Here is an 11,723-nt window from a genome sequence, read left to right on the forward strand (position 1 = left end):
CCTGATTTCACAAGCATGATGGAAGAGAAAGCTAGGGAATGAAAGGGGCCAAGCTACCTTGGATATAGATCCAGAAGCACATCCAGAAATTACTGAAATTCCGTGAGTCCTTGTACTTAATTTTTGACTCAGAATGTTTAAGAACAGGGAGTAAAGCTAAGGACTGGTCCCACAGCTGGTGTAAATTGGCATAGATCAATTTACTTCCATCTGAAATGTGCTCCTTAAAAGTCACAATACCTGGAGAGTGTAAATAATTAGGTCTGTGGGTCAACAAAACCTGCCAACTTGAATTAGCTGTTGGGCCGCTTGCATTTAAGCCAAACATTGGCTATTCATTGGAGAATGCTCTTCACAGTTACTGAGACATCAGTGCTATTGCAGGTAAATATTTTCTCTGCAAAGTCCTATCTGATGGTCACTCTTTACACTTTCCCAAGAAGCAAATGTTAAATTCTTCCATGAAGATTCTTCTTTGTTTACCAGGTGTTAGATTGGATTTACACCAGTGAAAGCTAGGAGGATGAGTGATGGAAGGCTAAATTTCTAAAAGGGGAAAGAAAATGTAGATGCAATATATATATTTTTATAAAATATACACTTGCAGTAACCACATTGCTATTTACTGTAGATGCCTACTTTGCCTAACATTAACTATTCACTGGAAATCCTGTTCGTGGTTACAAAGACATTGCTGCATTTTCCACATGTAAATAGCCACTTCCCTATGAAGTGGCCTAAAATCTGTGCTGAAAATAATGCAGTAAGTGCATCCCAGAGGGTACCATTGGTCCATACGAAGCCTTGCAATACAAGAGTCTCTATTCAGTACCCCAATGCAGTTTTAAGAGTGCAAGTGTAGTCCACACTTACAGACTATAGTCCCATTATAGACTATGACCCTGCAGAGGCCTATTCCATGTGCAACCTGCTGCTGTACCAGCATCGATTCAGGTGTCTTGGGAACACCTATCAATTACACCAATGTTACGGGATCAACTTCTGTTTTCCAAAAATGTCTCAGCAACCATCCTGTATTGGTCTAACCCTACAATATTAATCAGCGTTACTTTAAATCTCCATTGACTCTCATTCGTCTTTTCATCAGACTTTTTTGGCCTGCCAGCAATCTCTCTGGGAGAAAAAAAACCAAAGCAACAAATAGCATTATGGGATGAGTTGTGTGAGGCGTGGCTAATTCTGGTCAAGCAGCACAGGCATTATTTATATACTGTAGTTAATTCTTTTCATATAACTGTAGCATCATTTCATTCTGTCCAGAGCCCTTTTTGCCTCCTGATGGTAATTTATATCTATTACAGCATTATGAAGTGTTTGAAGAAATGATGTAGCAGACTTAGAATTCTGTCTTTTTAGAAAAAAATAAACTCTTACAACAATTTGTAAATATTTATTGACCTCTGCCTTCTTGTCCTAAGAAAGTTGTCCAAACTTTATAACCACAGTAGTGACAGACATATTTTTAAATATAAGCACTGAAAATTACTATTCTAATGTTTTTAGGCAAATCCCAAAGTCAAGCCTTTATGTATAAACACTAAGTATTAAGAGGGCTGGCAACACTGCTAGTAGAAAGTATGTGGTGAAGAGAGGGCCTATTTTACAAAAATGTGGCAGGCATATAAATGAAGTATGCTAAAGACTGTCATAGTTAAAACTGTATTTGAAAGAAATGATTAAAGTGTTGGGGCTAAACTCTGGCTATTGAAAATTTAAGTTTAAGTAATAGTGCTACTTGGGATTGTATCAGCTGAGGGATGTGTCCACTGTCTAAAAATAGGAAGAGAAAGACTGGACCAGCTGTCACAGGGAATTCTGCTTTCTAGAAATGCTCCGTTGTGACACTCATCGCAAAGATACAATTCCTGTCCAGATGAATAAAAGAGAGGGGCATTTTGTGAGACAGAGAATGCCAAAGAACAAGTGATACTAAAGATCATGGTTTCAAAAATCATGCTGAGTAAAGCTCAGATCCGAAACTTTCAGAGCTGGTGTAACTTCTTCATGTTTTTAGTATTGGCCAGATTTCTGAAGATGCCACAGCATCGACTCAGAATGGCATTGCAGCCGTGAAAATTGAGGTGTATTTCAGGGATGGGAAGTAGTCACTGGGAAATACACTGGGCATTACAAGCTTTTGGAAATTGAGCTATTCCTATAATTTCTTCAGGTTGCATTTTCATAAGTGGCCTAGTATTTGCCATGAGTCGTTCTGAACACACAAAAAAATTTGGATTCTCAAAGAATAGCAGGTAAGGACTAAGATTAACAAGGGAGTCGTCTTAGTTGCATTTCTAAGGTATGCTTTAATACAGATAGATTAGTGATATACTGATTTCTAGTTTCTAATGACTTGATTTCAAGTCTTTGGCATGCTTCCCTCCCCTGTCTTACTGCTTCTGCTGGTTTTTGACTTTCATAGGCAACAAATGACTTCAGCACATGCTTGACTTTAAGAAGATGACTCTCCTCTTAAAGGCAATAAGATTATTTACGTCCCTGAAATTATTCAGGTACTGAAGCTTCAGACCCTCTCCAAGTGACAGGAAGGTTAGGCTATTCTTTGTTTTCATGGGAGACAAGCACAGGTTCTCCTGTTGTTACTAGTGCCAGTGCAGCACCATGTATGTCAGCAGCAGAAATAACAGAACCATGCCAGCCACTGACACTCCAGAGGAAAATTCTTCCTTGGTGGCTTGCTTGGTGGCACGTGATGACAAAGTCATGCCATGTGCCATGACTATCACACGACTGGCCAGCCTGCTCTGCAGGGTAAAATAGGTCAAGACTGAGATGCCCGGGCAGAGCCATGCAGGGAAGTTTGCATAATGCCTACCCCACTACATCTGACTTGAACCAGCATTATTAATCACTCACTTTCATGAGCAGTAAATTCACCCATAAAATTTAATTAGAAAGAAATCTGTAAATGCATTTTTAAAATAAGACATAAAATACAAATGCCCATTAAAGGAGTGACATAAACACCCACTCGGAGCTTTACTGGGGAGCCAAAGGAGGAGGGTTTCTTTGTTGTTGTTGTTCTGTAGTAAGTTTTAAAGTACTATAAAAAGTAAGCATCAAGAAGCATTGTTCTGAAGGGGTAAATTATACACCCTCTGAAAGAGATCTCTGTGAGCTCAGTACCCAAAATTGAACATGCTGTTAGGCAGACTAAATAGTAGGCACAACATAACCTTGTATCAGTAGAGACCTCCCATATATTTACAAATATTCTGAGGTGACTACCCTTTTTCCTTCTGTGTTAAATAATAATTACATTTCTATAAGAATTCAGCCCCAAATAGTAAGCATTCCAGCCAGTCTTTCCAAAAGCAGAGGGAGCAGTTGCTAATCTATAAATACTGCTGTAACCAGGAGAGCTGAACATTGCAAGAGTCACTCCGCATTGACACCGAATGTTTTCACATCACTCCTATGCAGAAAGGGGCTAATTTGGGCTTGCTGTTGGACTGGTGTAACGGAGCTCTGGTGTAACGAGGATGAAGCCATGAACATAGTCAAGAGACCTTTTTGGCCCACTTGCCCGACCCCCGGCCCCCCAGAAAGAATCACTGAACTTTGTATTGCTTGTTTGTACTGCTCAAGACATTTGCAAAATAAACTTTTTTTTATAGTTGATTTATATGCAGAGAAGTTAAAAACAAACTGACCTTTCTCACCCATCCAATAGTCCAAGCTTGTTCTTGTATCCGATTGCCTACTTAAAACATCTGAGATTGCTCTTTGTTATGCATGGATATGCTTTTGTATGTGTCCGCTTACAGAAGTTCTGGGAGGAAAAGCAGTGAGGGGGTTTTGCAAGATGTTAGTCCATTTAGCAGATGGAACTGCTGAGAAAAATCACCACCTATTTTTCTGGAAAAACAATGTTACATAAGCGCTTCTGTAACTTTTTCTGTTTCATAAGTAACCTGGCAAGTTGAGTAATTCACATTCTGGGTATCATTCTAAAGAAATATTTCTAATAATCCTCTCTGTGTACAAAGCGTATTGCCTCATCTCGGTCTGGCATTTAATCTACTAGTTACTATTTTCAGAAAGGCTATTTCCAAATCCAAATAAAAACAACAATCTTGCACTTATATAGCGCCTTTCATCCTAGAAGATTCCAAAGAGCTCTGCAGAATTAAAACAAAACAGACATGTTGGACACAGGGTGGCTTCATTCATCACTGAAATGCAGCCAGCTCTGGGGTGAAGCATGGTGAGTAGCAGCAGCTCAGAGCAATACCATGGAGCAGTTTACAGCAGGGAGTTCAGAGTGCCTATTCTCTTCTTCCATATCTTACTACAGTTACACTGAATTCTGTGATGTTATCTGTGATTTGCACAGGATGTTAAGCATGTGGGCTGTAGCTCAATAGGGAATGGAAGGAAGACTCGGCCACCCCCACTGCAATGCCCTGCTCCCTTTGCCACCCAGCAAGCCAGAGATGCGACTGTGCTCGCAAACTGTAAAGGGCAGAAGAGGGGAACAGCAGCTGAGTGTCAACAGGCTCTTAAGAAAAATGGACTATATGTGGATATCATCCCCATAAAATCCAAATACAAAATATAAATTCACCCAGCCACATTCTCTTTTTCACAGAGCTTTATCTGCCCAAATATCTGAAGGCCGCCCTGGCCAGCACAGAACAGGGAAGGACCTACTGAAGTCCAGAGCCAATGTAACATCTGCACGACCACCTCTTCAGCTGAATCTGAAATCTTTGGGATAGTCCTTGAAACCATTCCAGCAGGGGCAAACTCCACTATTACTGGAGCAGGCGTGGGAGTGTTTGGGAGGCAGACTCCCTCGATGCCTCACTTGCAGGTTTAATGCAGTCTGGTATTATTTACCTTCAGCACCTGCAGTGCCAGCTGACAGCATCAGCAAGCCCAGCTCTGCAGCAACTGTTTATAACCAGGAGGTTAAGATCCATTTTCTCTCCTGCCCTGCGCACACACGCTCTTACCAACTTGATATGGAAATATGTTGTGAACTTTTTTTTCCAGGCTATTTTTCTGCTGCCTCCAAGTGTCACAGCATAACTCAGTCAGGCTGTACCAGGATCCAGAGCTGGCCATATTATAATCTCATCTAAAGATACGAAGCCATAATTAGTGAGCTCTGAATAACCATTCTGTATTATGATGTCTAATACTTGTCTTGGCTAATGCAAATACAGGGGAAAGGGTATAATCTTATTTATATGTATCAATGAACTGAATATATGTCTTTACAAAAACCCTGCAGTACTTTTGCCTGCACAATTTAATCTGTGGCACCAAAATTGCACATTAACTGCTTATACTAAGTTGTGCCTTGATTTAAAAAAAGAAAGGAAAGGAAAAAAAAGCACCAACCTTGTTAACCCTCTTACCAGGCTAATACTTCATTGAAAATCCCCTTGGTGGTAATGGATTTTTCTTTTTATACATACTTTATACAGCACCGTATTAAAGTAGCTTTTTATAAACACAACACATGAGGTTAATAGCTGTAGCCTTGGTTAGGGGCTTTTTGTACACTAAATCTCTACCAAGACTGTTATATAAATGCTACTATTCTAAAAATAAAAACCAAACAATCAGGGAAATGTTACATTATCACTCACCATATTAGGCTATTAGTGATGGCAAACCAGGGCATGCTATTTGTGGGTGAAATAAAACTCCTTACAAAAAGAATCCATCCTCACCTGGTCAGAACTACCTTACAGAACTACTACAGAACTACTGCAGTTTACAGCCTGAGTCAAGGAAATCTTTGAAGGCCATCTTTAAATAGATGCTTGTTGCATCAACAGGTCTTAAAGGTTGTGCATTTACAAACTTTCAGTGATTAAATGGGATTTTAATACATGCATAAGTGTTTTTTTGAACTGGATATCCACGCTCACACAGATACTGGTCATAATGACATACACCATTTTGACCGTACAGAAATTCAGCATTCCCGGCTACTCATGGATTCCCAGCTCTCCTGATATCTGCTATTTTGACTGTGCTTACAATGCTGTCTGCACTGAACTGTTTTCAACAAAGGAAGCAAAGAGAGATTAGTATCTCTTCACAGATTTTTAGGCCAGAATGGTTTTTAAAATCTCATCTACTTTAAAACACATTCCAAATAGCTAAAATTTCATTGCAGCAGCTTGTAGAAGCTTCAAGGACCTTTTACTGTTTCTGATGTAAAACTTCTGGTGTATCCTTCAAAAGAAGCTGCTCACACATTCCTCATTTTATGGAAATTTGCTTGGGCACTGTTTTGCCAGGTACTTAGAGTAATTGGGAGGGGTAAAAAGTTTAATTAATGTAGAACTATAAAATCAAGCATCATAAATTCATCCATCTTGATCAACTACTGCACTACAGTACTCAAAATGATTACATTTGCGCCAAGCCTTGGCCTTCAGGAACTGCAAAGGAGCAGCCAATGGCTCATCTTCTCTCTTCTCCCTGGATGATCTTTCATTGATTTAGAGGATCCCTCGCAGGGTGGGGTGAGCTGGTCTGGACAAGGATGTTTTGCTGTCCTCTGAGCGGATACTGCTTTGCAATACAGGGACAGAAAACACGGCTTTTGCCAACTGCAGAGATGTGTGTGCTGTGATGGGCACATACATGGGTGGTGCAGAAGGAACCGTGACGGTTCCCACCTCCATGCTGGTAGACGTTGCTCTGTCACTAGCCTGTGAGTGCACACTTCATGGCCCAAGGTTATTTTCACTGCAAAAATGGTTGTTAGCACACCACACTGTATCCTACAGGCAAAAGCCAAGGGTTTCTAAGCTCTCAGTAGAGTTTTCAGAGGTTTGCACCCATACCAGTGTTTTACTGCCAGGGGCTGAAGACTTGTTGCTCACTGTGCTGGTTTTGTTTGGGTCACACATTACATTTTACTGACTTGAAGCAAAATTTTGTGAGGGTACATAGGAGCATGTATTGTAACATATACCCCAAACTTCAGGATATAAATTGTGTCCCAGTTCCTTTTGAATACACCAAGGATATGATTTTAATCCTTACATATGATATAAGCTTCAGCACTTCTGGACTGGCACCTTACCCAGAGCACTTGTAAATAGACTATTGTAGTACATTCCTCTGAGTTTTGGAGACTGTCAAGAGTTCTGGCTCGCCTTGTTGATATCCAGCACAAGCTACTTCATAATCTCACTTCGCTGTAGTGAAGTGGATATTTTCACACCAGAATGAGATGTGGCTGAATGCTTTGTGACAGATGAACTCTGACTAACAGCAGCCTTTGAGATCTTAGTGAATGTTCTGCAGAAATCTAGAAATATGTCTGCTTTATAATGGTAGCATGATAAGTGATTTGAAAAGTACTTCAAAATCCCCATATAACTTCAGTGGCCAAATACAGAAACCACAAACCCAAAGATTTTCAGAGCAGTATCGTTTCCCTGCTACTCAATGTTGCAACTCTACCACTCAACAGGCACAAAGCATTGAGAACACTGCATTTCACAGGCATCATTTAATTGCATCAGCTAGAGGTAATTAGGATTTGTGTACAATCAGTCCCACCAAAGACTGGAAGCCCCATTTGACCGGGCACTCTATAAAAACACAGTAGCAGGCCTGAACATTTCATACTGTCAGACGAAAGGTGAGTTGCCCAAGGAAGCTTGTGGCAGAGATGAAACTTTAACTGAGGTCTCCCAAAGCCCAGTCTGCTCTTCCTGACAGAAAAGCGCGTGCCTTCCTGTTCAATACTGAGTTGGATGGCACAGACCCATCTTCAGTGAGATCCAAGTGTGGTCTCCTAACTGTTCTGGGAAGTGAAAGATCACAGCCGGTCCTTTTCTCACTTCACGGCAAATAAGAAATATGTTCAGTGTCTGTGGATCTTTCCTCAGGCTGAGATATTCTATCTAGACAGCTTTTATTCTAGGAGAAAATACTCTAGGCATTTTCTTCATAATTTTAGCATCGCTCACTCATTTTTCTTTTTTCCCCCTTCAATTATTCTCTGTCATGAGAATAAAAACTCCATTTGAAATGGAACATTTTCTTTAATCCTATAAAGAACAAATATAATTGATTCAACGATAAAATTTATAGGCATGGAATCAATGCTTATTATAGTCAAAACATGCCAGGTCACTTCTTTGTGGCTGGTTTAAAGCTGTTCCATTGAGTATAATGTTAAATGAAAACGCTAAAGTATAATGAAAATGAAAAGGTTAGATTGTATTACATCTGCACAGCTCTGCCTGACTGTTGGTATCTGATTTCAGGGTTTCACACAGAAGACCCTCCATTGTTTTCTTTGTACCTTCTCTCTGGGGTAAAACTAACTTTTGACAGTCACAGTAAGTAGCTGCTGTAATGTAGTATTAATTTAATCTGCAGCTGTATTAGTCCGTAAATAGTTCAGACTTTGCCTTTATGTTTTGATAGTCAGCAAAATACTGAAAAATTGAGTATGAATGGAGCTTAATCATGGCAATGATGGCAAATCTTTTCAGTCTCTCTTAATTTTTCTGTTCTCAGATGTCTACCTTCAGGGCTAATTGAAAAGATGCAAGTGTTATGCAGACACAGTCACTTCTGTAACTACAGCTCTACTCTTCTGACTATTAAACATTTCTACACACTTGAAGTTTGCAATTAAACTACTAAACTTTTCAGCAGATGTTTTTTCTAAGCAGCAAAGTGCTTATAACTTCTCCGTTGGTGTAGAACAATGCAATCACATAAATCTAACGGTAGACCATAGGTATATTTATTAGAGCAGGATCCAGTCAAACAGACTAGAGACCCTCAGATTGAGCAGATTCCCATTTTTTACTACAGTGTTTCGTCTTCGTGGTGTGCCTGGTGTGGGGGTAACTCTTCTTAAACAAAACTCTGCGGCACGGCTGTGATCGTAGGTGTGACTGTGCTCTGATGCAGCAGTATCTCTAGGTTTCAATTCCTGGGCCAAAGTTTACCCTTGGCTGAACAGGTGTAATTCCTGTTGAACCAAGCGGGAATTCCACGGGTGTAAATAAAAACAGCTCTTGGCCCATTATCCACTTACATGCACTGTGCCCAGGGCCAAGATACACAGAATTGACAAGTGATTGGGGGTTCCTCAAGAGCTTGAAGCTTTGCTACATAGGGCTTAACTAAAGCAGTGTTTCAGACAGCAGGGAGCACATGCCAGTTGCACTTGTCTGAATTTTGTCACTCAGAATAAAGGCCCTTAAAATCACTAGTCTCTTTCCAAAAAAACCAAACCCCCCAAAATTATAAATCCTAGCAGTGTCAAAGCCTGAATAAATACATACGTCAGCTGCCAGGATCCTGGATGTCAGTTTTCAAAGCATGTATTGCCCCAGACTAGTCTGTAAATAATTTTTATTTTTATTCAGGACTTTAAAACCACATCACTAGTGGGCTGGACTTGTGGTTCTTCATTTGCATATTCTGTGTTTTGACCTAAATTGAGTTAAATGCAGAGGGAGAAGAAAGGAGGGTCAAATTTCATTAACAAAATAAAGCAGCTCGTGTGAAATCAACATCTAGTGATGGAAAAATATGCAACTGAACTGAGCCCTTCACTGGTTATTTAACTAAAACAAGGTCTCCTTAATGACAAACACTCCCATCTTCAACTGCATCACAGACACTAATGGAAAAACTTGGCATCTCTCATTGTATGGGAATACGAGGCAGAACTGGTGAGGACTTTTTCCTGCCATCCCCTTGCCAACTGTACATTCCATCTGACTGAGGATTACTGATAATTTTTGGCAACTGTGGCTACAGAGGACTCTTCTGTACAACTATTTATTTATCCAGGACTTTAGGAATTTATTTTTAACAGAACTTTAAAAAAATGCTGTAAACACAAAATATGCTAATTTTATTAACAAAAGGATTCCTACACCAAGTGTATTTTTTTTTCAAGCATACTTTGGGGCCAAGCTCCTCACTTGGGGTAGGCTGGTAGAGCTGCTCTCACTTTGGTGGATGCCTGCCAAATTTACAACAGTTCAGGATCTTTCATGGTAAAGCAAAATGCTTATAAAAACCTGAACAAAAGTGAGTATTTAGTCGTATGTATATTCTACTGTACTTAGTAGTAGTACCAGGGAGCCTTTAACAGGCAGCTACGAAAGGGACCTGATTTGCCAAGGCAGCGTATATAGACACAGACCCTGTCAGAGAGCCCTAACAAACTAAAGAGAGAAAACAGGTCAAGGATATTATTCCCATTTTACAGAAGAAAAAACTGAGACAGAAAAGCAGTCGGTATGTGACCATGAGAGTGGTCTCAGGATCTGGCTGTCTTCTGACCACATGGCTGCCTGGTGGGCAGCCTGGTGACCATCTGTGAGCAACTGGTGCGACCCTGCCTTCTGAAGCGTGATAATCCACTGGGCATTTTAGACACCTGGGGTCTTGCATGACCGAGAAGACGGGCTTCAGCTGCCCAGAGGCTGCCCTTGATGATGAGCCTCCTGCACCGAGGGCAAGCCTGGTCAGGGTCAGCCTTGGCAGGGGTGTGCTGCCTGACCGCCCGCCCTCAGCCTTGGGAGCATGGGTGTAACAGCAGATGTGGGGACTCAGGTGTGAATGGGAAGGGGAAAGGGAAGGGAGCGTGGAAAGGAGAAATGCCCCACTGAGCTGAACACAGGCAGGTGGCACGGTTTCTCTGAGGAGGGGACAGCAATGATGGGGAGCTGAGCTTGCTCGAAGTGGCGTTAAACGGCCATTTCATCAACTGGCTTTTATTTTCTGTGTCTGTTTCCAAACCAGACAGAACTGACTCCAGCAGAGCCCTGTGCCACCTCTATCAGGGCATGGAGACATACCCAATTAGATTATGTAGCTTGTCAAAAACCTCTGACAAAGCTGAGAACTGAGCTCTGGCCTCCTGTGTCCCCATCCAGAGCACAGGCTACTATTCCCTAAATGTCCTGGAAAATCTCAGGACTAGATTAGAAACTATTACTTTCACCACAAAAAATTCAATGACAACTTTTTGGTTTTCATTGACAGAAAGCTGAAATGTTTTAGTTTTGAAGGAAGTTCTTCCCTTCTGCCTTTGGGTACTGAAAACCAAAGAATTTTTACAAGCAAACCTGATTTTTTCCTGGTTTTAACAGAAAGTTTGCCACCCAATTAGAGCATCACAATATTTTCAGAATCTGAACCTGAACATTTTCAGATGCATTACTAAAAGAAAAAAAAATTTTTTTTGACCAGACCAACTTTCCATTAAAAATCACAGCAAAGGGGGCAATTTTCTATGTTTGCCTCCTCTTCTTCATCAAAATTGTGGGGTGTGGTGAGGAAGCAAGGGGCTGTGTCCCAGCAGCACCACTCTAGGACTACTTCTGGAGGCAGTCACATAGACTCAGCACTAGTCACAGCCCCTTCCCAGTCCCCTCCTCATATTCAGCAGGGAGCAGAAATTGCTTGTGATCTCCGTCTGCACTAAACTGCCTAGCACACAAGGGGCCCACCAGCCATGGCTTTCTCATCCTCAGCACCTTCCCATCACCTCATCTCCAAAGGGACGGTGCACACATGTCCAGACAGGGAGTCTGCTCCAGGTGGGATCGCTGGCCCTTACTCCTGCATCCCACAAGGGTCAGACTGTGTGCTTACGTGGGCAATTCGCACTCATTTAACTTTCATGGACTCCTGAGATGCTTTTGCTATGTTGTTATAAAGCC

Source organism: Phalacrocorax aristotelis, chromosome 16, assembly GCF_949628215.1.
Source record: "Phalacrocorax aristotelis chromosome 16, bGulAri2.1, whole genome shotgun sequence".
NCBI classification, from domain to species: Eukaryota; Metazoa; Chordata; class Aves; order Suliformes; family Phalacrocoracidae; genus Phalacrocorax; species Phalacrocorax aristotelis.